The sequence below is a fragment of the Dendrobates tinctorius genome, unplaced genomic scaffold (assembly GCF_039654945.1).
Source record: "Dendrobates tinctorius isolate UK_male_01 unplaced genomic scaffold, ASM3965494v1 ptg000011l, whole genome shotgun sequence".
NCBI lineage: Eukaryota > Metazoa > Chordata > Amphibia > Anura > Dendrobatidae > Dendrobates > Dendrobates tinctorius.
Window position 1 is genome coordinate 46607844 of NW_027361679.1, and position 21889 is coordinate 46629732.

At 43.6% G+C, this 21889-nt stretch overlaps 16 non-coding genes across 16 annotated transcripts; all 16 read right to left on the reverse strand.

Annotated features, from left to right (window-relative positions):
- Positions 1-539: 539 nt before the first annotated feature.
- TRNAA-CGC (transfer RNA alanine (anticodon CGC)) lies at positions 540-611 on the reverse strand. The gene has a single exon. It is a non-coding gene; the product is annotated as a tRNA-Ala (tRNA).
- A 131-nt stretch (positions 612-742) lies between these two features.
- Positions 743-814, reverse strand: TRNAA-UGC (transfer RNA alanine (anticodon UGC)). Its single transcript has one exon. It is a non-coding gene; the product is annotated as a tRNA-Ala (tRNA).
- A 924-nt stretch (positions 815-1738) lies between these two features.
- Positions 1739-1810, reverse strand: TRNAA-CGC (transfer RNA alanine (anticodon CGC)). The gene has a single exon. It is a non-coding gene; the product is annotated as a tRNA-Ala (tRNA).
- A 131-nt stretch (positions 1811-1941) lies between these two features.
- Positions 1942-2013, reverse strand: TRNAA-UGC (transfer RNA alanine (anticodon UGC)). Its single transcript has one exon. It is a non-coding gene; the product is annotated as a tRNA-Ala (tRNA).
- A 924-nt stretch (positions 2014-2937) lies between these two features.
- TRNAA-CGC (transfer RNA alanine (anticodon CGC)) lies at positions 2938-3009 on the reverse strand. Its single transcript has one exon. It is a non-coding gene; the product is annotated as a tRNA-Ala (tRNA).
- A 131-nt stretch (positions 3010-3140) lies between these two features.
- Positions 3141-3212, reverse strand: TRNAA-UGC (transfer RNA alanine (anticodon UGC)). Its single transcript has one exon. It is a non-coding gene; the product is annotated as a tRNA-Ala (tRNA).
- Positions 3213-4319: 1107 nt separating this feature from the next.
- TRNAA-UGC (transfer RNA alanine (anticodon UGC)) lies at positions 4320-4391 on the reverse strand. The gene has a single exon. It is a non-coding gene; the product is annotated as a tRNA-Ala (tRNA).
- A 5197-nt stretch (positions 4392-9588) lies between these two features.
- On the reverse strand, positions 9589-9660 carry TRNAA-CGC (transfer RNA alanine (anticodon CGC)). The gene has a single exon. It is a non-coding gene; the product is annotated as a tRNA-Ala (tRNA).
- A 1125-nt stretch (positions 9661-10785) lies between these two features.
- Positions 10786-10857, reverse strand: TRNAA-CGC (transfer RNA alanine (anticodon CGC)). The gene has a single exon. It is a non-coding gene; the product is annotated as a tRNA-Ala (tRNA).
- A 1127-nt stretch (positions 10858-11984) lies between these two features.
- Positions 11985-12056, reverse strand: TRNAA-CGC (transfer RNA alanine (anticodon CGC)). The gene has a single exon. It is a non-coding gene; the product is annotated as a tRNA-Ala (tRNA).
- Positions 12057-13181: 1125 nt separating this feature from the next.
- On the reverse strand, positions 13182-13253 carry TRNAV-CAC (transfer RNA valine (anticodon CAC)). The gene has a single exon. It is a non-coding gene; the product is annotated as a tRNA-Val (tRNA).
- Positions 13254-13384: 131 nt separating this feature from the next.
- Positions 13385-13456, reverse strand: TRNAA-UGC (transfer RNA alanine (anticodon UGC)). Its single transcript has one exon. It is a non-coding gene; the product is annotated as a tRNA-Ala (tRNA).
- Positions 13457-14378: 922 nt separating this feature from the next.
- On the reverse strand, positions 14379-14450 carry TRNAA-CGC (transfer RNA alanine (anticodon CGC)). Its single transcript has one exon. It is a non-coding gene; the product is annotated as a tRNA-Ala (tRNA).
- A 131-nt stretch (positions 14451-14581) lies between these two features.
- TRNAA-UGC (transfer RNA alanine (anticodon UGC)) lies at positions 14582-14653 on the reverse strand. The gene has a single exon. It is a non-coding gene; the product is annotated as a tRNA-Ala (tRNA).
- A 5381-nt stretch (positions 14654-20034) lies between these two features.
- TRNAA-UGC (transfer RNA alanine (anticodon UGC)) lies at positions 20035-20106 on the reverse strand. Its single transcript has one exon. It is a non-coding gene; the product is annotated as a tRNA-Ala (tRNA).
- Positions 20107-21440: 1334 nt separating this feature from the next.
- Positions 21441-21512, reverse strand: TRNAA-UGC (transfer RNA alanine (anticodon UGC)). The gene has a single exon. It is a non-coding gene; the product is annotated as a tRNA-Ala (tRNA).
- Positions 21513-21889: the final 377 nt, after the last annotated feature.

The window sequence follows — 21889 nt, forward strand, 5'->3', positions numbered from 1 at the left end:
TATAGGTTAAAGTAAAAGATGCGTGATTAAGCTCAGCACAATCCTTCTGATTGTCCCTCTGCCAGTTTTCTCACCTTCCCTCCTCCTATATCATTAGCATAAAGTCTAAAAAGCTGTGCCACCCAATGTCAAGGTGTGTTGGTGGGAGGTTTAAGTTTGATCCCAGTGAAGTTGAGCTGTCTTTTTTCAGAGTGGATGGTGAATACAGGAGGCAGGGGTAGAGCAAACCTTGGCTGGTAAGTGGTGAAAAAAGCAAATATCTTTGAGACTATATAATTGAAAGTCTCCTTTATTTGCGTGTACTATTGATTTTGGCCAAGTTTGTTGAATGTCCAGTTCCCATTCAAGTCATTTTACTGAGTGGGAAAAAGTGTTGCCCGTGGCTTAGGCAGTGTTAAGACCTTGCAATCGAGAAAGCCTTGTCCTGCCAAGTGACATGGCAAAGCAAACAGTTTAAGCGGCAGAGATTCCTTGCGAGTCTTGACACTTAGCTTGAGTGGTGCGCTAGCCAAAGATGTCTAGCCATATTTGAAAAAGGTTGGAGATGCTGGCGATTGAACCCAGGACCTCATACATGCGAAGCATGCGCTCTACCACTGAGCTACATCCCCAAAAGTTTACAGAGATCCTGGAGCACTCACACGTATTTACTTCACACAGCGGCTGCAGGAAGCGAACAAGGGTGAGAAAAAGTGACCACCAAAAGGAAGTGCGTTCCTTGCACATACATGCAGGCTGGCCATGGAGATGCTGGGGATTGAACCCGGGGCCTCACACATGCAAAGCGTGCGCTCTACCACTGAGCTACATCCCCAGTTACGAACTGTGTGAAAATGCAAGTTTTTTTTTTTCAAACCTAGAATAATTTGCCATTTTGGAGTCGAGAGTAGTAACTGTACTTTCAAGTAACTTTTCAGAATACGCTGCATTGTGTGTACATGGGAAATCAGACTATTTCTGACCCTTATATGTCTTGTATTCTGCATTTTCACTGGTTCTCCCCTCTGCAAACTCTAGCTCTACATTGTCAATTGACTCCAGGCTTTTGGGAGGAGACTAGCAACTCTGGGCTCTACCATATACAGCGCAGCACACAGAGAAGGTTTCCTGGCCTTCATTAGTCAACACACAGACAAACGCAGCAGAAGTGTGGAGTATATGACAGAGCAATAGTAATCAGTGTAGATGGTGAATCCAGCTCTAGGTTAAAGTAAAAGACGCGTGATTAAGCTCAGCACAATCCTTCTGATTGTCCCTCTGCCAGTTTTCTCACCTTCCCGCCTCCTATATCATTAGCATCAAGTCTAAAAAGCTGTGCCACCCAATGTCAAGGTGTGTTGGTGGGAGGTTTAAGTTTGATCCCAGTGAAGTTGAGCTGTCTTTTTTCAGAGTGGATGGTGAATACAGGAGGCAGGGGTAGAGCAAACCTTGGCTGGTAAGTGGTGAAAAAAGCAAATATCTTTGAGACTATATAATTGAAAGTCTCCTTTATTTGCGTGTACTATTGATTTTGGCCAAGTTTGTTGAATGTCCAGTTCCCATTCAAGTCATTTTACTGAGTGGGAAAAAGTGTTGCCCGTGGCTTAGGCAGTGTTAAGACCTTGCAATCGAGAAAGCCTTGTCCTGCCAAGTGACATGGCAAAGCAAACAGTTTAAGCGGCAGAGATTCCTTGCGAGTCTTGACACTTAGCTTGAGTGGTGCGCTAGCCAAAGATGTCTAGCCATATTTGAAAAAGGTTGGAGATGCTGGCGATTGAACCCAGGACCTCATACATGCGAAGCATGCGCTCTACCACTGAGCTACATCCCCAAAAGTTTACAGAGATTCTGGAGCACTCACACGTATTTACTTCACACAGCGGCTGCAGGAAGCGAACAAGGGTGAGAAAAAGTGACCACCAAAAGGAAGTGCGTTCCTTGCACATACATGCAGGCTGGCCATGGAGATGCCGGGGATTGAACCCGGGGCCTCACACATGCAAAGCGTGCACTCTACCACTGAGCTACATCCCCAGTTACGAACTGTGTGAAAATGCAAGTTTTTTTTTTTCAAACCTAGAATAATTTGCCATTTTGGAGTCGAGAGTAGTAACTGTACTTTCAAGTAACTTTTCAGAATACGCTGCATTGTGTGTACATGGGAAATCAGACTATTTCTGACCCTTATATGTCTTGTATTCTGCATTTTCACTGGTTCTCCCCTCTGCAAACTCTAGCTCTACATTGTCAATTGACTCCAGGCTTTTGGGAGGAGACTAGCAACTCTGGGCTCTACCATATACAGCGCAGCACACAGAGAAGGTTTCCTGGCCTTCATTAGTCAACACACAGACAAACGCAGCAGAAGTGTGGAGTATATGACAGAGCAATAGTAATCAGTGTAGATGGTGAATCCAGCTCTAGGTTAAAGTAAAAGACGCGTGATTAAGCTCAGCACAATCCTTCTGATTGTCCCTCTGCCAGTTTTCTCACCTTCCCGCCTCCTATATCATTAGCATCAAGTCTAAAAAGCTGTGCCACCCAATGTCAAGGTGTGTTGGTGGGAGGTTTAAGTTTGATCCCAATGAAGTTGAGCTGTCTTTTTTCAGAGTGGATGGTGAATACAGGAGGCAGGGGTAGAGCAAACCTTGGCTGGTAAGTGGTGAAAAAAGCAAATATCTTTGAGACTATATAATCGAAAGTCTCCTTTATTTGCGTGTACTATTGATTTTGGCCAAGTTTGTTGAATGTCCAGTTCCCATTCAAGTCATTTTACTGAGTGGGAAAAAGTGTTGCCCGTGGCTTAGGCAGTGTTAAGACCTTGCAATCGAGAAAGCCTTGTCCTGCCAAGTGACATGGCAAAGCAAAGAGTTTAAGCGGCAGAGATTCCTTGCGAGTCTTGACACTTAGCTTGAGTGGTGCGCTAGCCAAAGATGTCTAGCCATGTTTGAAAAAGGTTGGAGATGCTAGGGATAGAACCCAGGACCTCACACATGCGAAGCATGTGCTCTACCACTGAGCTACATCCCCAAAAGTGTACCGTGAACCTGGAGCAATCACACGTATTTACTTCACACAGCGGCTGCAGGAAGCGAACAAGTGTGAGAAAAAGTGACCACCAAAAAGAAGTGTGTTCCTTGCACATAAATGCAGGCTGGCCATGGAGATTCCGTGGATTAAACCCGGGGCCTCACACATGCAAAGCGTGCGCTCTACCACTGAGCTACATCCCCAGTTTCAAACTGTGTGAAAATGCACGTTTTTTTTTTTCAAACCTAGAATAATTTGCCATTTTGGAGTCGAGAGTAGTAACTGTACTTTCAAGTAACTTTTCAGAATACGCTGCAGTGTGTGTACATGGGAAATCAGACTGTTTCTGACCCTTATATGTCTTGTATTCTGCATTTTCACCGGTTCTCCCCTCTGCAAACTCTAGCTCTACATTGTCAATTGACTCCAGGCTTTTGGGAGGAGACTAGCAACTCTGGGCTCTACCATATACAGCGCAGCACACAGAGAAGGTTTCCTGGCCTTCATTAGTCAACACACAGACAAACGCAGCAGAAGTGTGGAGTATATGACAGAGCAATAGTAATCAGTGTAGATGGTGAATCCAGCTCTAGGTTAAAGTAAAAGATGCGTGATTAAGCTCAGCACAATCCTTCTGATTGTCCCTCTGCCAGTTTTCTCACCTTCCCGCCTCCTATATCATTAGCATAAAGTCTAAAAAGCTGTGCCACCCAATGTCAAGGTGTGTTGGTGGGAGGTTTAAGTTTGATCCCAATGAAGTTGAGCTGTCTTTTTTCAGAGTGGATGGTGAATACAGGAGGCAGGGGTAGAGCAAACCTTGGCTGATAAGTGGTGAAAAAAGCAAATATCTTTGAGACTATATAATCGAAAGTCTCCTTTATTTGCGTGTACTATTGATTTTGGCCAAGTTTGTTGAATGTCCAGTTCCCATTCAAGTCATTTTACTGAGTGGGAAAAAGTGTTGCCCGTGGCTTAGGCAGTGTTAAGACCTTGCAATCGAGAAAGCCTTGTCCTGCCAAGTGACATGGCAAAGCAAACAGTTTAAGCAGCAGACATTCCTTGCGAGTCTTGACACTTAGCTTGAGTGGTGCGCTAGCCAAAGATGTCTAGCCATATTTGAAAAAGGTTGGAGATGCTGGGGATTGAACTCAGGACCTCATACATGTGAGCTACATCCCCAAAAGTGTACCGGAAGCCTGGAGCACTCACACGTATTTACTTCACACAGCGGCTGCAGGAAGCGAACAAGGGTGAGAAAAAGTGACCACCAAAAGGAAGTGTGTTGCTTGCACATACATGCAGGCTGGCAATGGAGATGCCGGGGATTGAACCCGGGGCCTCACACATGCAAAGCGTGCACTCTACCACTGAGCTACATCCCCAGTTACGAACTGTGTGAAAATGCAAGTTTTTTTTTTCAAACCTAGAATAACTTGCCATTTTGGAGTCGAGAGTAGTAACTTTACTTTCAAGTAACTTTTCAGAATACGCTGCAGTGTGTGTACATGGGAATTCAGACTATTTCTGACCCTTATATGTCTTGTATTCTGCATTTTCACCGGTTCTCCCCTCTGCAAACTCTAGCTCTACATTGTCAATTGACTCCAGGCTTTTGGGAGGAGACTAGCAACTCTGGGCTCTACCATATACAGCGCAGCACACAGAGAAGGTTTCCTGGCCTTCATTAGTCAACACACAGACAAACGCAGCAGAAGTGTGGAGTATATGACAGAGCAATAGTAATCAGTGTAGATGGTGAATCCAGCTCTAGGTTAAAGTAAAAGACACGTGATTAAGCTCATAGAATCATAGAATCATAGAATCGTAGAGTTGGAAGGGACCTCCTGGGCCATCTGGTCCAACCCCCTGCTCAAAGCAGGATTCGCTAAATCATCCCAGTCAGATGTCTGTCCAGCCTCTGTTTGAAGACTTCCATTGAAGGAGAACTCACCACTTCTCGTGGCAGCCTGTTCCACTCATTGATCACTCTAACTGTCAAAAAGTTTTTTCTAATATCTAATCTGTGTCTCTTCCCATTCAGTTTCATCCCATTGCTTCTAGTCTTTCCTTGTGCAAATGAGAATAAAGTTGATCCTTCTACAAAGTGACAGCCCTTTAGATATTTGTAGACAGCTATTAAGTCTCCTCTCAGTCTTCTCTTTTGCAAACTAAACATTCCCAAGTCCTGCAACCTTTCCTCATAAGACAGGGTTTGCAGACCGGTCACCATTCTGGTCGCTCTTTTCTGAACTTGCTCCAGTTTGTTGATGTCTTTTTTAAAATGTGGTGCCCAAAACTGGACACAATATTCCAGATGAGGTCTGACCAAAGAGGAGTAGAGGGAAATAATGACTTCACGTGATCTAGACTGTATGCTTCTGTTAATACATCCTAGAATTGCATTTGCCTTTTTTGCTGCTGCATCACACTGTTGACTCATATTCAGTCTGTGATCTATTAGTATACCCAAGTCTTTTTCACATGTGCTGTCACTTAGCCCTATTCCTCCCATTCTATATATGCTTTTTTCATTTTTATTGCCCAGATGTAGTACTTTGCATTTCTCCCTGTTAAAAACCATTCTGTTAGTTGCTGCCCACTTCTCCAGTTCATTTAAATCTTTTTGAATCCTCTCTCTCTCTTCTCTAGTATTAGCTATCCCTCCTAGCTTTGTGTCATCAGCAAATTTAATCAGTTTACCCTCAATTCCTTCATCTAAATCGTTGATAAAGATGTTGAACAATACAGGGCCCAGGACAGAGCCCTGTGGTACCCCACTTGAGACATTCTTCCAACTGGATGTGCAGCCATTTACGACCACTCTTTGGATCCGATCACTAAGCCAGTTATGAATCCACCTAACAGTTGCCTTGTCCATTCCATACTTAGTCATTTTTTCAATAAGGATTGTATGAGAGACTTTGTCAAATGCTTTGCTGAAGTCAAGATATACTATATCTACAGCATTTCCTTGATCCACCCAATCAGTGATACCGTCATAGAAGGAAATTAAGTTAGTCTGACATGACTTATTAGTTAGAAACCCATGCTGACTCTGTTTAATCACTTCATTCTTATCCAGGTATTGACATACATGTTGTTTAATAATTTGTTCAAAGATCTTTCCTGGTATAGAAGTCAGACTCACCGGCCTATAGTTGCCTGGGTCCACCTTCTTCCCCTTTTTGAAGATAGGAACAACATTTGCTCTTCTCCAGTCTTCTGGCACTTCTCCTGTTCTCCAAGAATTTTCAAAGATTATGGAGAGGGGTTCAAAAATTTCTTCTGCTATCTCCTTCAGTACTCTGGGGTGTAATTCATCTGGACCTGGAGACTTGAATTCATTTAGGTTAGCTAAGTGTTTCCTCACTATCTTTCTGTTTATAGATATCCTGGATTCTTCTATTCCCTTAATAGGACAGTGAATAACAGTTGATGTTGCATTTCCTTTCTGAGAGAAAACAGATGCAAAATAGGAATTTAAAAGTTCAGCCTTCTCAACATCCTGTCTTACCATTTCATCATTTTCATCCTGTAAAAATCCTATAGCATCTTTGACTTTTCTTTTACTTTTGACATATCCCCAAAATCCTTTATTATTGCTTTTGACATCTCTTGCAAGCCTCAGTTCATTTTCAGCTTTAGATAATCTGATTTGTGCCCTGCAGGTTCTGCAGACAGCATTATATTCTTCTTTAGATATGCCTCCCTCTTTCCATTTTATAAACATTTTTTTCTTCCTTTTTAGCATGTGCTTAAGTTCTGTGTTCATCCATCCTGGTTTCCTTAAATGCTTCCTATTCTTCCCTCTTTTCGGAATTGTTAACAACTGTGCTTTGAGAATTTCATTTTTCAAGATTTCCCATCCTTCCTGGACATTTTCGTCTTTAAGGATATCCAGCCATTGGATCCCTCCAATTCTCTTTCTGAATCCCTTAAAATCTGCCTTTCTGAAATCTAACCTTGACGTCTGAGTCTTCACAGGTCTTCCACCTCTAGTTATCCAAAATTCTAAAATAGCATGGTCGCTACCTCCTAGGGTCCCAGCCACTTTTACCTCCTCAACCATTTCCTCCCTGTTTATAAGGATTAGATCCAAGGTAGCAGTTCCCCTTGTTTTCTCCCTTACCTTTTGGAAGATAAAGTTGTCAGCAAGAGAGGATAAGAATTTCCTTGACCTGTTAGTTTTGCCTGAGAGAGATTCCCAACAAATGTCTGGATAGTTGAAATCTCCCATGACAACTATGTCATATTTTTTGGAGAACTTGGCCATCTGATGCATAAAGAGTTCATCTATATCTTCGGCTTGCACAGGCGGCCTGTAGTAAATGCCTACAATGGTGTCCTTTCCATTGTTCTGTCCTTGTATTCTTACCCAAACAGTTTCCACAGAACTCCCAGTCTCTGAAGCTTCAATCTCTGTGCAGATATACGCGTTTCGAACATACAATGCGACACCCCCTCCTCGTTTATCAAGTCTGTTTCTTGCAAATAAGTTGTATCCTTCTAGTCTTGTATTCCAATCATGTGTATTGTCCCACCAAGTTTCAGTGATTCCAATTACATCATATTTCTTTTCCTGTGTTAGTAGTTCCAATTCTCCTTGTTTGTTGCCCATGCTTTGTGCATTAGTATAGAAACATTTTAGTTTGTGATTGGTTTCTCTTTCTCCAATATTTTTATTAATTAGATTCTTTCGTCTTTGTTCTTCCTTTCCACTTCTAATAGCAGAGTTCTCAATAGCATTTGTCAGGTGTATGGCTTTTTCTGGTCTTTTGCTTCCCTTCCCATGTTGTTCTAGTTTAAAGCTCTCCTTACAAGTGTAGCAAGGCGACTTCCAAATACATGCTTTCCAGTCTTCGTAAGGTGCACCCCATCTCTAGCAAGTAGTCCATCGTATAAGTAGTTCACTCCGTGATCCAGAAATCCAAATCGTTGCTGACGGCACCATCGACGTAGCCAGTTGTTCACCTGCAGAATCTTATTCCACCTCCTTGTTCCATGGCCATCCACTGGGAGGATGGAAGAGAAGACCACCTGCGCTCCCAGTTCTTTCACTTTCTTGCCTAAGTCTTCAAAGTCTCTGCAGATGATTTCCAGGTCGTTTCTTGCGGTGTCATTTGTCCCCACATGTAGTAGCAGGAATGGGTAGTCATCTGTAGGTCTGAAGAGTCCTGATATCCTGTCAGACACATCTTTAATTTTTGCACCTGGAAGACAGCACATTTCTCTTGTAGTTATATCCGGTCTGCAGATAGCGGCCTCTGTTCCTCTCAGCAGGGAATCCCCCATGACCACCACTCTCCGTTTCTTCTTCACAACATTTTTCTTTCTCCATCCAGGAGGACTCTGAGGGCGTACAAGGTTGCTGTTTGTTGGCAAAGTCTTATCCTGATGTATTTCTTCATCGTTTTCCTGCGTGAGAGCCTGGTACTGGTTTCTGAGCAGTATGGGTGCTGACTGCCTCCTGATCCTCCTGCTTCTCTGGGTCACATGTCTCCATTCCTCTGTTTCTTCAGGTGCACTTCGAATTTCTTCTCTTTCTGTAACATGAAGAGATAATTCTGCTCTGTCCAAGAACTCTTCACCTTCCTTAATGATCTTCAACGTAGCTAACCTCTCTTCGAGATTTTGCAACTTTTCCTCCAACAGGGACACAAGCTTGCATTTGTGGCATGTGAAGTTTGGCTTTTCCACTGGTAAGTCTGTGAACATGTAGCAAGAAATGCAGCTCACCAAATGGCTCCTGGCCTCTTCCATCTTGAGATTTCTTAAAGACGATGAAAGATGAGCCAAATTTCGCGCGCCAACAGGCGCACGGTTTTTCCGATTTCCTCTTTTCAGCTGCAACCACCAAAACCCAGTGATCGTTGAGCTCGCGGAGACTCTTCACTTATCCCAGAAGGCACTGGGAATATGCAAATGATCTCTTCAAGACTCTTCCCCTGGTTTTCCGATTTCCTCTTTTCAGCTGCAACCACCAAAACCCAGTGATCGTTGAGCTCGCGGAGACTCTTCACTTATCCCAGAAGGCACTGGGAATATGCAAATGATCTCCTCAAGACTCTTCCCTCAGCACAATCCTTCTGATTGTCCCTCTGACAGTTTTCTCACCTTCCCGCCTCCTATATCATTAGCATAAAGTCTAAAAAGCTGTGCAACCCAATGTCAAGGTGTGTTGGTGGGAGGTTTAGGTTTGATCCCAATGAAGTTGAGCTGTCTTTTTTCAGAGTGGATGGTGAATACAGGAGGCAGGGGTAGAGCAAACCTTGGCTGGTAAGTGGTGAAAAAAGCAAATATCTTTGAGACTATATAATCGAAAGTCTCCTATATTTGCGTGTACTATTGATTTTGGCCAAGTTTGTTGAATGTCCAGTTCCCATTCAAGTCATTTTACTGAGTGGGAAAAAGTGTTGCCCGTGGCTTAGGCAGTGTTAAGACCTTGCAATCGAGAAAGCCTTGTCCTGCCAAGTGACATGGCAAAGCAAACAGTTTAAGTGGCAGAGATTCGTTGCGAGTCTTGACACTTAGCTTGAGTGGTGCGCTAACCAAAGATGTCTAGCCATATTTGAAAAAGGTTGGAGATGCTGGGGATTGAACCCAGGACCTCATACATGCGAAGCATGTGCTCTACCACTGAGGTACATCCCCAAAAGTGTACGGGAAGCCTGGAGCACTCACACGTATTTACTTCACACAGCGGCTGCAGGAAGCGAACAAGGGTAAGAAAAAGTGACCACCAAAAGGAAGTGCGTTCCTTGCACATACATGCAGGGTGGCCATGGAGATGCCGGGGATTGAACCCGGGGCCTCACACATGCAAAGCGTGCGCTCTACCACTGAGCTACATCCCAAGTTACAAACTAAGTGAAAATGCAAGTTTTTTTTTCAAACCTAGAATAACTTGCCATTTTGGAGTCGAGAGTAGTAACTGTACTTTCAAGTAACTTTTCAGAATACGCTGCAGTGTGTGTACATGGGAAATCAGACTATTTCTGACCCTTATATGTCTTGTATTCTGCATTTTCACCGGTTCTCCCCTCTGCAAACTCTAGCTCTACATTGTCAATTGACTCCAGGCTTTTGGGAGGAGACTAGCAACTCTGGGCTCTACCATATACAGCGCAGCACACAGAGAAGGTTTCCTGGCCTTCATTAGTCAACACACAGACAAACGCAGCAGAAGTGTGGAGTATATGACAGAGCATTAGTAATCAGTGTAGAAGGTGAATCCAGCTCTAGGTTAAAGTAAAAGATGCGTGATCAAGCTCAGCACAATCCTTCTGATTGTCCCTCTGCCAGTTTTCTCACCTTCCCGCCTCCTATATCATTAGCATAAAGTCTAAAAAGCTGTGCCACCCAATGTCAAGGTGTGTTGGTGGGAGGTTTAAGTTTGATCCCAATGAAGTTGAGCTGTCTTTTTTCAGAGTGGATGGTGAATACAGGAGGCAGGGGTAGAGCAAACCTTGGCTGGTAAGTGGTGAAAAAAGCAAATATCTTTGAGACTATATAATCGAAAGTCTCCTTTATTTGCGTGTACTATTGATTTTGGCCAAGTTTGTTGAATGTCCAGTTCCCATTCAAGTCATTTTACTGAGTGGGAAAAAGTGTAGCCCATGGCTTAGGCAGTGTTAAGACCTTGCAATCGAGAAAGCCTTGTCCTGCCAAGTGACATGGCAAAGCAAACAGTTTAAGCGGCAGAGATTCCTTGCGAGTCTTGACACTTAGCTTGAGTGGTGCGCTAGCCAAAGATGTCTAGCCATATTTGAAAAAGGTTGGAGATGCTAGGGATTGAACCCAGGACCTCATACATGCGAAGCATGTGCTCTACCGCTGAGCTACATCCCCAAAAGTGTACTGAGAACCTGGAGCAATCACACGTATTTACTTCACACAGCGGCTGCAGGAAGCGAACAAGTGTGAGAAAAAGTGACCACCAAAAAGAAGTGTGTTCCTTGCACATAAATGCAGGCTGGCCATGGAGATTCCATGGATTGAACCCGGGGCCTCACACATGCAAAGCTTGCGCTCTACCACTGAGCTACATCCCCAGTTTCAAACTGTGTGAAAATGCACGTTTTTTTTTTTCAAACCTAGAATAATTTGCCATTTTGGAGTCGAGAGTAGTAACTGTACTTTCAAGTAACTTTTCAGAATACGCTGCAGTGTGTGTACATGGGAAATCAGACTATTTCTGACCCTTATATGTCTTGTATTCTGCATTTTCACCGGTTCTCCCCTCTGCAAACTCTAGCTCTACATTGTCAATTGACTCCAGGCTTTTGGGAGGAGACTAGCAACTCTGGGCTCTACCATATACAGCGCAGCACACAGAGAAGGTTTCCTGGCCTTCATTAGTCAACACACAGACAAACGCAGCAGAAGTGTGGAGTATATGACAGAGCAATAGTAATCAGTGTAGATGGTGAATCCAGCTCTAGGTTAAAGTAAAAGATGCGTGATTAAGCTCAGCACAATCCTTCTGATTGTCTCTCTGCCAGTTTTCTCACCTTCCCGCCTCCTATATCATTAGCGTAAAGTCTAAAAAGCTGTGCCACCCAATGTCAAGGTGTGTTGGTGGGAGGTTTAAGTTTGATCCCAATGAAGTTGAGCTGTCTTTTTTCAGAGTGGATGGTGAATACAGGAGGCAGGGGTAGAGCAAACCTTGGCTGGTAAGTGGTGAAAAAAGCAAATATCTTTGAGACTATATAATCGAAAGTCTCCTATATTTGCGTGTACTATTGATTTTGGCCAAGTTTGTTGAATGTCCAGTTCCCATTCAAGTCATTTTACTGAGTGGGAAAAAGTGTTGCCCGTGGCTTAGGCAGTGTTAAGACCTTGCAATCGAGAAAGCCTTGTCCTGCCAAGTGACATGGCAAAGCAAACAGTTTAAGCGGCAGAGATTCGTTGCGAGTCTTGACACTTAGCTTGAGTGGTGCGCTAACCAAAGATGTCTAGCCATATTTGAAAAAGGTTGGAGATGCTGGGGATTGAACCCAGGACCTCATACATGCGAAGCATGTGCTCTACCACTGAGGTACATCCCCAAAATTGTACGGGAAGCCTGGAGCACTCACACGTATTTACTTCACACAGCGGCTGCAGGAAGCGAACAAGGGTGAGAAAAAGTGACCACCAAAAGGAAGTGCGTTCCTTGAACATACATGCAGGGTGGCCATGGAGATGCCGGGGATTGAACCCGGGGCCTCACACATGCAAAGCGTGCGCTCTACCACTGAGCTACATCCCAAGTTACAAACTAAGTGAAAATGCAAGTTTTTTTTTCAAACCTAGAATAACTTGCCATTTTGGAGTCGAGAGTAGTAACTGTACTTTCAAGTAACTTTTCAGAATACGCTGCATTGTGTGTACATGGGAAATCAGACTATTTCTGACCCTTATATGTCTTGTATTCTGCATTTTCACCGGTTCTCCCCTCTGCAAACTCTAGCTCTACATTGTCAATTGACTCCAGGCTTTTGGGAGGAGACTAGCAACTCTGGGCTCTACCATATACAGCGCAGCACTCAGAGAAGGTTTCCTGGCCTTCATTAGTCAACACACAGACAAACGCAGCAGAAGTGTGGAGTATATGACAGAGCAATAGTAATCAGTGTAGATGGTGAATCCAGCTCTAGGTTAAAGTAAAAGACGCGTGATTAAGCTAAGCACAATCCTTCTGATTGTCCCTCTGCCAGTTTTCTCACCTTCCTGCCTCCTATATCATTAGCATAAAGTCTAAAAAGCTGTGCAACTCAATGTCAAGGTGTGTTGGTGGGAGGTTTAGGTTTGATCCCAATGAAGTTGAGCTGTCTTTTTTCAGAGTGGATGGTGAATACAGGAGGCAGGGGTAGAGCAAACCTTGGCTGGTAAGTGGGGAAAAAAGCAAATATCTTTGAGACTATATAATCGAAAGTCTTCTATATTTGCGTGTACTATTGATTTTGGCCAAGTTTGTTGAATGTCCAGTTCCCATTCAAGTCATTTTACTGAGTGGGAAAAAGTGTTGCCCGTGGCTTAGGCAGTGTTAAGACCTTGCAATCCAGAAAGCCTTGTCCTGCCAAGTGACATGGCAAAGCAAACAGTTTAAGCGGCAGAGATTCCTTGCGAGTCTTGACACTTAGCTTGAGTGGTGCGCTAACCAAAGATGTCTAGCCATAATTGAAAAAGGTTGGAGATGCTGGGGATTGAACCCAGGACCTCATACATGTGAAGCATGTGCTCTACCACTGAGCTACATCCCCAAAAGTGTACTGGAAGCCTGGAGCACTCCCACGTATTTACTTCACACAGCGGCTGCAGGAAGCGAACAAGGGTGAGAAAAAGTGACCACCAAAAGGAAGTGCGTTCCTTGCACATACATGCAGGCTGGCTATGGAGATGCCTGGGATTGAACACGGGGCCTCACACATGCAAAGCGTGCGCTCTACCACTGAGCTACATCCCCACTTATGAACTAAGTGAAAATGCAAGTTTTTTTTTCAAACCTAGAATAACTTGCCATTTTGGAGTCGAGAGTAGTAACTGTACTTTCAAGTAACTTTTCAGAATACGCTGCATTGTGTGTACATGGGAAATCAGACTATTTCTGACCCTTATATGTCTTGTATTCTGCATTTTCACCGGTTCTCCCCTCTGCAAACTCTAGCTCTACATTGTCAATTGACTCCAGGCTTTTGGGAGGAGACTAGCAACTCTGGGCTCTACCATATACAGCGCCTCACACAGAGAAGGTTTCCTGGCCTTCATTAGTCAACACACAGACAAACGCAGCAGAAGTGTGGAGTATATGACAGAGCAATAGTAATCAGTGTAGATGGTGAATCCAGCTCTAGGTTAAAGTAAAAGACGCGTGATTAAGCTCAGCACAATCCTTCTGATTGTCCCTCTGCCAGTTTTCTCACCTTCCCGCCTCCTATATCATTAGCATCAAGTCTAAAAAGCTGTGCCACCCAATGTCAAGGTGTGTTGGTGGGAGGTTTAAGTTTGATCCCAATGAAGTTGAGCTGTCTTTTTTCAGAGTGGATGGTGAATACAGGAGGCAGGGGTAGAGCAAACCTTGGCTGGTAAGTGGTGAAAAAAGCAAATATCTTTGAGACTATATAATCGAAAGTCTCCTTTATTTGCGTGTACTATTGATTTTGGCCAAGTTTGTTGAATGTCCAGTTCCCATTCAAGTCATTTTACTGAGTGGGAAAAAGTGTAGCCCATGGCTTAGGCAGTGTTAAGACCTTGCAATCGAGAAAGCCTTGTCCTGCCAAGTGACATGGCAAAGCAAACAGTTTAAGCGGCAGAGATTCGTTGCGAGTCTTGACACTTAGCTTGAGCGGTGCGCTAGCCAAAGATGTCTAGCCATATTTGAAAAAGGTTGGAGATGCTAGGGATTGAACCCAGGACCTCATACATGCGAAGCATGTGCTCTACCACTGAGCTACATCCCCAAAAGTGTACTGAGAACCTGGAGCAATCACACGTATTTACTTCACACAGCGGCTGCAGGAAGCGAACAAGTGTGAGAAAAAGTGACCACCAAAAAGAAGTGTGTTCCTTGCACATAAATGCAGGCTGGCCATGGAGATTCCATGGATTGAACCCGGGGCCTCACACATGCAAAGCGTGCGCTCTACCACTGAGCTACATCCCCAGTTTCAAACTGTGTGAAAATGCACGTTTTTTTTTTTCAAACCTAGAATAATTTGCCATTTTGGAGTCGAGAGTAGTAACTGTACTTTCAAGTAACTTTTCAGAATACGCTGCAGTGTGTGTACATGGGAAATCAGACTATTTCTGACCCTTATATGTCTTGTATTCTGCATTTTCACCGGTTCTCCCCTCTGCAAACTCTAGCTCTACATTGTCAATTGACTCCAGGCTTTTGGGAGGAGACTAGCAACTCTGGGCTCTACCATATACAGCGCAGCACACAGAGAAGGTTTCCTGGCCTTCATTAGTCAACACACAGACAAACGCAGCAGAAGTGTGGAGTATATGACAGAGCAATAGTAATCAGTGTAGATGGTGAATCCAGCTCTAGGTTAAAGTAAAAGACGCGTGATTAAGCTCATAGAATCATAGAATCATAGAATCGTAGAGTTGGAAGGGACCTCCTGGGCCATCTGGTCCAACCCCCTGCTCAAAGCAGGATTCGCTAAATCATCCCAGTCAGATGTCTGTCCAGCCTCTGTTTGAAGACTTCCATTGAAGGAGAACTCACCACTTCTCGTGGCAGCCTGTTCCACTCATTGATCACTCTAACTGTCAAAAAGTTTTTTCTAATATCTAATCTGTGTCTCTTCCCATTCAGTTTCATCCCATTGCTTCTAGTCTTTCCTTGTGCAAATGAGAATAAAGTTGATCCTTCTACAAAGTGACAGCCCTTTAGATATTTGTAGACAGCTATTAAGTCTCCTCTCAGTCTTCTCTTTTGCAAACTAAACATTCCCAAATCCTGCAACCTTTCCTCATAAGACAGGGTTTGCAGACCGGTCACCATTCTGGTCGCTCTTTTCTGAACTTGCTCCAGTTTGTTGATGTCTTTTTTAAAATGTGGTGCCCAAAACTGGACACAATATTCCAGATGAGGTCTGACCAAAGAGGAGTAGAGGGAAATAATGACTTCACGTGATCTAGACTGTATGCTTCTGTTAATACATCCTAGAATTGCATTTGCCTTTTTTGCTGCTGCATCACACTGTTGACTCATATTCAGTCTGTGATCTATTAGTATACCCAAGTCTTTTTCACATGTGCTGTCACTTAGCCCTATTCCTCCCATTCTATATATGCTTTTTTCATTTTTATTGCCCAGATGTAGTACTTTGCATTTCTCCCTGTTAAAAACCATTCTGTTAGTTGCTGCCCACTTCTCCAGTTCATTTAAATCTTTTTGAATCCTCTCTCTCTCTTCTCTAGTATTAGCTATCCCTCCTAGCTTTGTGTCATCAGCAAATTTAATCAGTTTACCCTCAATTCCTTCATCTAAATCGTTGATAAAGATGTTGAACAATACAGGGCCCAGGACAGAGCCCTGTGGTACCCCACTTGAGACATTCTTCCAACTGGATGTGCAGCCATTTACGACCACTCTTTGGGTCCGATCACTAAGCCAGTTATGAATCCACCTAACAGTTGCCTTGTCCATTCCATACTTAGTCATTTTTTCAATAAGGATTGTATGAGAGACTTTGTCAAATGCTTTGCTGAAGTCAAGATATACTATATCTACAGCATTTCCTTGATCCACCCAATCAGTGATACCGTCATAGAAGGAAATTAAGTTAGTCTGACATGACTTATTAGTTAGAAACCCATGCTGACTCTGTTTAATCACTTCATTCTTATCCAGGTATTGACATACATGTTGTTTAATAATTTGTTCAAAGATCTTTCCTGGTATAGAAGTCAGACTCACCGGCCTATAGTTGCCTGGGTCCACCTTCTTCCCCTTTTTGAAGATAGGAACAACATTTGCTCTTCTCCAGTCTTCTGGCACTTCTCCTGTTCTCCAAGAATTTTCAAAGATTATGGAGAGGGGTTCAAAAATTTCTTCTGCTATCTCCTTCAGTACTCTGGGGTGTAATTCATCTGGACCTGGAGACTTGAATTCATTTAGGTTAGCTAAGTGTTTCCTCACTATCTTTCTGTTTATAGATATCCTGGATTCTTCTATTCCCTTAATAGGACAGTGAATAACAGTTGATGTTGCATTTCCTTTCTGAGAGAAAACAGATGCAAAATAGGAATTTAAAAGTTCAGCCTTCTCAACATCCTGTCTTACCATTTCATCATTTTCATCCTGTAAAAATCCTATAGCATCTTTGACTTTTCTTTTACTTTTGACATATCCCCAAAATCCTTTATTATTGCTTTTGACATCTCTTGCAAGCCTCAGTTCATTTTCAGCTTTAGATAATCTGATTTGTGCCCTGCAGGTTCTGCAGACAGCATTATATTCTTCTTTAGATATGCCTCCCTCTTTCCATTTTATAAACATTTTTTTCTTCCTTTTTAGCATGTGCTTAAGTTCTGTGTTCATCCATCCTGGTTTCCTTAAATGCTTCCTATTCTTCCCTCTTTTCGGAATTGTTAACAACTGTGCTTTGAGAATTTCATTTTTCAAGATTTCCCATCCTTCCTGGACATTTTTGTCTTTAAGGATATCCAGCCATTGGATCCCTCCAATTCTCTTTCTGAATCCCTTAAAATCTGCCTTTCTGAAATCTAACCTTGACGTCTGAGTCTTCACAGGTCTTCCACCTCTAGTTATCCAAAATTCTAAAATAGCATGGTCGCTACCTCCTAGGGTCCCAGCCACTTTTACCTCCTCAACCATTTCCTCCCTGTTTATAAGGATTAGATCCAAGGTAGCAGTTCCCCTTGTTTTCTCCCTTACCTTTTGGAAGATAAAGTTGTCAGCAAGAGAGGATAAGAATTTCCTTGACCTGTTAGTTTTGCCTGAGAGAGATTCCCAACAAATGTCTGGATAGTTGAAATCTCCCATGACAACTATGTCATATTTTTTGGAGAACTTGGCCATCTGATGCATAAAGAGTTCATCTATATCTTCGGCTTGCACAGGCGGCCTGTAGTAAATGCCTACAATGGTGTCCTTTCCATTGTTCTGTCCTTGTATTCTTACCCAAACAGTTTCCACAGAACTCCCAGTCTCTGAAGCTTCAATCTCTGTGCAGATATACGCGTTTCGAACATACAATGCGACACCCCCTCCTCGTTTATCAAGTCTGTTTCTTGCAAATAAGTTGTATCCTTCTAGTCTTGTATTCCAATCATGTGTATTGTCCCACCAAGTTTCAGTGATTCCAATTACATCATATTTCTTTTCCTGTGTTAGTAGTTCCAATTCTCCTTGTTTGTTGCCCATGCTTTGTGCATTAGTATAGAAACATTTTAGTTTGTGATTGGTTTCTCTTTCTCCAATATTTTTATTAATTAGATTCTTTCGTCTTTGTTCTTCCTTTCCACTTCTAATAGCAGAGTTCTCAATAGCATTTGTCAGGTGTATGGCTTTTTCTGGTCTTTTGCTTCCCTTCCCATGTTGTTCTAGTTTAAAGCTCTCCTTACAAGTGTAGCAAGGCGACTTCCAAATACATGCTTTCCAGTCTTCGTAAGGTGCACCCCATCTCTAGCAAGTAGTCCATCGTATAAGTAGTTCACTCCGTGATCCAGAAATCCAAATCGTTGCTGACGGCACCATCGACGTAGCCAGTTGTTCACCTGCAGAATCTTATTCCACCTCCTTGTTCCATGGCCATCCACTGGGAGGATGGAAGAGAAGACCACCTGCGCTCCCAGTTCTTTCACTTTCTTGCCTAAGTCTTCAAAGTCTCTGCAGATGATTTCCAGGTCGTTTCTTGCGGTGTCATTTGTCCCCACATGTAGTAGCAGGAATGGGTAGTCATCTGTAGGTCTGAAGAGTCCTGATATCCTGTCAGACACATCTTTAATTTTTGCACCTGGAAGACAGCACATTTCTCTTGTAGTTATATCCGGTCTGCAGATAGCGGCCTCTGTTCCTCTCAGCAGGGAATCCCCCATGACCACCACTCTCCGTTTCTTCTTCACAACATTTTTCTTTCTCCATCCAGGAGGACTCTGAAGGCGTACAAGGTTGCTGTTTGTTGGCAAAGTCTTATCCTGATGTATTTCTTCATCGTTTTCCTGCGTGAGAGCCTGGTACTGGTTTCTGAGCAGTATGGGTGCTGACTGCCTCCTGATCCTCCTGCTTCTCTGGGTCACATGTCTCCATTCCTCTGTTTCTTCAGGTGCACTTCGAATTTCTTCTCTTTCTGTAACATGAAGAGATAATTCTGCTCTGTCCAAGAACTCTTCACCTTCCTTAATGATCTTCAACGTAGCTAACCTCTCTTCGAGATTTTGCAACTTTTCCTCCAACAGGGACACAAGCTTGCATTTGTGGCATGTGAAGTTTGGCTTTTCCACTGGTAAATCTGTGAACATGTAGCAAGAAATGCAGCTCACCAAATGGCTCCTGGCCTCTTCCATCTTGAGATTTCTTAAAGACGATGAAAGATGAGCCAAATTTCGCGCGCCAGCAGGCGCACGGTTTTTCCAATTTCCTCTTTTCAGCTGCAACCACCAAAACCCAGTGATCGTTGAGCTCGCGGAGACTCTTCACTTATCCCAGAAGGCACTGGGAATATGCAAATGATCTCCTCAAGACTCTTCCCCTGGTTTTCCGATTTCCTCTTTTCAGCTGCAACCACCAAAACCCAGTGATCGTTGAGCTCGCGGAGACTCTTCACTTATCCCAGAAGGCACTGGGAATATGCAAATGATCTCCTCAAGACTCTTCCCTCAGCACAATCCTTCTGATTGTCCCTCTGACAGTTTTCTCACCTTCCCGCCTCCTATATCATTAGCATAAAGTCTAAAAAGCTGTGCAACCCAATGTCAAGGTGTGTTGGTGGGAGGTTTAGGTTTGATCCCAATGAAGTTGAGCTGTCTTTTTTCAGAGTGGATGGTGAATACAGGAGGCAGGGGTAGAGCAAACCTTGGCTGGTAAGTGGTGAAAAAAGCAAATATCTTTGAGACTATATAATCGAAAGTCTCCTATATTTGCGTGTACTATTGATTTTGGGCAAGTTTGTTGAATGTCCAGTTCCCATTCAAGTCATTTTACTGAGTGGGAAAAAGTGTTGCCCGTGGCTTAGGCAGTGTTAAGACCTTGCAATCGAGAAAGCCTTGTCCTGCCAAGTGACATGGCAAAGCAAACAGTTTAAGTGGCAGAGATTCGTTGCGAGTCTTGACACTTAGCTTGAGTGGTGCGCTAGCCAAAGATGTCTAGCCATATTTGAAAAAGGTTGGAGATGCTGGGGATTGAACTCAGGACCTCATACATGTGAGCTACATCCCCAAAAGTGTACCGGAAGGCTGAAGCACTCACACGTATTTACTTCACACAGCGGCTGCAGGAAGCGAACAAGGGTGAGAAAAAGTGACCACCAAAAGGAAGTGCGTTCCTTGCACATACATGCAGGGTGGCCATGGAGATGCCGGGGATTGAACCCTGGGCCTCACACATGCAAAGGATGCGCTCTACCACTGAGCTACATCCCCAGTTACGAACTGTGTGAAAATGCAAGTTTTTTTTTTTCAAACCTAGAATAACTTGCCATTTTGGAGTCGAGAGTAGTAACTGTACTTTCAAGTAACTTTTCAGAATACGCTGCAGTGTGTGTAAATGGGAAATCAGACTATTTCTGACCCTTATATGTCTTGTATTCTGCATTTTCACCGGTTCTCCCCTCTGCAAACTCTAGCTCGACCTTGTCAATTGACTCCAGGCTTTTGGGAGGAGACTAGCAACTCTGGGCTCTACCATATACAGCGCAGCACACAGAGAAGGTTTCCTGGCCTTCATTAGTCAACACACAGACAAACGCAGCAGAAGTGTGGAGTATATGACAGAGCAATAGTAATCAGTGTAGATGGTGAATCCAGCTCTAGGTTAAAGTAAAAGACGCGTGATTAAGCTCAGCACAATCCTTCTGATTGTCCCTCTGCCAGTTTTCTCACATTCCCGCCTCCTTTATCATTAGCATAAAGTCTAAAAAGCTGTGCCACCCAATGTCAAGGTGTGTTGGTGGGAGGTTTAGGTTTGATCCCAATGAAGTTGAGCTGTCTTTTTTTCAGAGTGGATGGTGAATACAGGAGGCAGGGGTAGAGCAAACCTTGGCTGGTAAGTGGTGAAAAAAGCAAATATCTTTGAGACTATATAATCGAAAGTCTCCTATATTTGCGTGTACTATTGATTTTGGCCAAGTTTGTTGAATGTCCAGTTCCCATTCAAGTCATTTTACTGAGTGGGAAAAAGTGTTGCCCGTGGCTTAGGCAGTGTTAAGACCTTGCAATCGAGAAAGCCTTGTCCTGCCAAGTGACATGGCAAAGCAAACAGTTTAAGCGGCAGAGATTCCTTGCGAGTCTTGACACTTAGCTTGAGTGGTGCGCTAGCCAAAGATGTCTAGCCATATTTGAAAAAGGTTGGAGATGCAACCCAGGACCTCATACATGCGAAGCATGCGCTCTACCACTGAGCTACATCCACAAAAGTGTACAGGAAGCCTGGAGCACTCACACGTATTTACTTCACACAGCGGCTGCAGGAAGCGAACAAGGGTGAGAAAAAGTGACCACCAAAAGGAAGTGCGTTCCTTGCACATACATGAAGACTGGCCATGGCCATGGCCATGTAGAAGCCGGGGATTGAACCCAGGAACTCATACATGCGAAGAATGCGCTCTACCACTGAGCTACATCCCCAAAAGTGAACAGGAAGCCTGGAGCACTCACACGTATTTACTTCACACAGCGGCTGCAGGAAGCGAACAAGGGTGAGAAAAAGTGACCACCAAAAGGAAGTGCGTTCCTTGCACATACATGCAGGCTGGCCATGGAGATGCCGGGGATTGAACCCGAGGCCTCACACATGCAAAGCTTGCGCTCTACCACTGAGCTACATCCCCAGTTACCAACTGTGTGAAAATGCAAGTTTTTTTTTTCAAACCTAGAATAACTTGCCATTTTGGAGTCGAGAGTAGTAACTGTACTTTCAAGTAACTTTTCAGAATACGCTGCAGTGTGTGTACATGGGAAATCAGACTATTTCTGACCCTTATATGTCTTGTATTCTGCATTTTCACCGGTTCTACCCTCTGCAAACTCTAGCTCTACATTGTCAATTGACTCCAGGCTTTTGGGAGGAGACTAGCAACTCTGGGCTCTACCATATACAGCGCAGCACACAGAGAAGGTTTCCTGGCCTTCATTAGTCAACACACAGACAAACGCAGCAGAAGTGTGGAGTATATGACAGAGCAATAGTAATCAGTGTAGATGGTGA